The following is a 2,491-nucleotide window of genomic DNA, read 5'->3' on the forward strand; positions in this document are numbered from 1 at the left end:
GTGTAGCTACGGAGCCTCACACAAGTCTCCTGAACGCATTTGCAAATCAGCACACGCATTTGCGAGTCGTCCGCGGCAGGATTGTAGCAAACGTCACATGTAAGAACACAGCCAATCAAAAGGTCCCGTTTTTACAGGTCGCCCATCTACGGATTTTTGTCCGCATTTAACCATGTGTATGTGCCAACAAATCATTGTACACATTTGCTGATATTTGCAATTTATCTGTGACTTCAATCATGCATTGTAGATTGTTGTTACACATTTGTGACTGTGGTTAAAGTTTCAGATTCTTGTTACGTATTTTTGGATTGAAGTATTTGCCACAATAAAGACCACATGTGTAAAATGCAAAATTTTGAAAGGAATTGTTGCTTACGGCCATACTACCCTGAGAACGCCCGATCTCGTCCGATCTCGGAAGCTAAGCAGGGTCGGGCCTGGTTAGTACTTGGATGGGAGACCGCCTAGGAATACCAGGTGCTGTAAGCTTTTGCACCGCAAAAAAAAAAAAAAAAACTTTGACAAATGTCAGCAAGTATGCGAGCTGCTTTTTAATGAATTTCCACATATTCGCCTCACAGGCTGAGAGCACAAAATGCCAACATTCAGCGTCCCCTGCCTTTGGGTGTTGCTACAATCTCACCGTGGATGACTCGCAAATGCGTGTGGCAATTTGCAAATGCGTGTCTGGAGACTTGAGTGTGGCTCCGGAGCTACACATTAAGACCAAAAGGGGACCCTCGTAGTCTACAGGTGTAGCAGACAGATGACCCGATGCAGTCCGGTTGGGTTGGTGCAGTGAGTGTTTACTAAATAAAAAGTTAATGAATTAATTTTAAAAAATGGGTGTTTACTGAATGCAATAAAGGGAAGTATAGTTAATGTGGCAATTAGCAGGTGTGGTGAAGCTTCATTCATTTTTTTTAGCTTCACTGGTTATATCATTGGTTCTTATTTTATTAGTTCCACTTTATTCTTCCATTTATTCCAATTTAATTTAAATAATGTCAAATAAATGGTACATGACCATGGGTGGATAGCAGTGAACGCCCCCCCTTGTTATTGGTGTATATATTGGTGGTACGGGGCTGGGATAATATTAGTGCCCCCATGTAGTCCGAATGTGTAGCTACGGAGCCACACACAAGTCTCCTGACACGCATTTGCAAATCAGCACACGCATTTGCGAGTCGTCCGCGGCAGGACTTGTCACGATCCGTGTCTGTCATGCCATGTGCTTTTGTTTTGACAGCTGTGGGGGCGTTCCCTCAGCGATCGTCTCGGGCCAGGTCGTCAGCAGCTGCGGGACGCGCCCACCAGCTCCACACCGGACTCCTATTCACTCACTGATTGCACACAGTATTTAAGACACTTACACTGACTCCCCAGCGTCGGATCGTTATCCCACATCGCTCACGTTCATGTCCCATGCTCTTGATCGCACTCTTGTTAATAGTTCTCTTGCTACTGCGTGTTTTGAGTTGTTTTTCCCGCCAGCTACTGCTCGGTGCGTTTTCTGTTCTTTGCTTCCCGATTGGAATCCTCTTACCCTTGTGCGGTAAGCTATTTGCGTTTTGGTTTCTTTCCCTTGCCTTTTGCAAGCGCTTTTCGTTCCTCCTTACTGCCTTTGCTCCCTGGTGTGATTTTCCGCCAGCGCCCTTGTTTATCCCTTGTTCGATAGTTAAGTTCCATAGTCGCTATAGCTGATAGCCCCGGTTGATTCACGATTGCATATTGGAGATTGTCTATTTGATTATTAATAAATATCTTTGTATCACCCATTTATCCGTGTCTGCGCTTGGAGAGTCCTGCTCAATCCACCAGCACTGCTGGTGGATCATAACAGAACGATCCGACCATGGACTCTGCGGACACGGAGAAAATTCTCGAAGCGCTGGCCAGCCAAGGACGTCTGGTGGGGCAACAAGGCACCGACCTCGCGAACCTTCGCGACGCGGTCGGCATGCTGGCCCACCGTTGCGAAAACTTGGACGCCCGCGTAAATAGCCTCTACTCGCATGGCGCGCCGACGGTCGATCCGACCGCAGCCGCGATCGGAATGCCACCCCCGGGGTTCTCAGCACGGGAGCCCAGTCTGCCTCACCCCAGCCGGTATGGGGGGGAGCCGGGTCTCTGCGGCCCGTTTATTCACCACTGCCGGTTAATTTTTGACCAACAGCCGCAGACGTACGCGCACGAGAGTACAAAGATAGCATTCATGATGAGTCTCTTGACTGGCCCAGCGAGTGCATGGGCCATGGCCGTGAGCAATGCCCGTCCGGAAATCCGGTCCTCGTTCCCCGCGTTTTTTGCCGAATTCCAACGCGTGTTTCACCACCCCATTCGGGGAAAGGAGGCTGGAATGGAATTACTGGACTGCACCCAGGGGAATCGGTCGGTGGCCGATTACTCCATCGCCTTCCGCATTCGCGCGGCAGAGAGCGGCTTCGACGACTGCGCTCTACGGACCGTGTTCCACAGGGGGCTG

General features: G+C 49.4%; 1 non-coding gene across 1 annotated transcript; it reads left to right on the forward strand.

Annotated features, from left to right (window-relative positions):
* The first annotated feature begins 373 nt into the window (after positions 1–373).
* Positions 374–492, forward strand: LOC148320836 (5S ribosomal RNA). Its single transcript, XR_015839541.1, has one exon. It is a non-coding gene; the product is annotated as a 5S ribosomal RNA (ribosomal RNA).
* Positions 493–2,491: the final 1,999 nt, after the last annotated feature.

This window comes from Idiotropiscis lumnitzeri, chromosome 16, assembly GCF_059441095.1.
Source record: "Idiotropiscis lumnitzeri isolate Australia: NSW breed Sydney's pygmy pipehorse chromosome 16, RoL_Ilum_1.0, whole genome shotgun sequence".
Lineage (NCBI taxonomy): Eukaryota > Metazoa > Chordata > Actinopteri > Syngnathiformes > Syngnathidae > Idiotropiscis > Idiotropiscis lumnitzeri.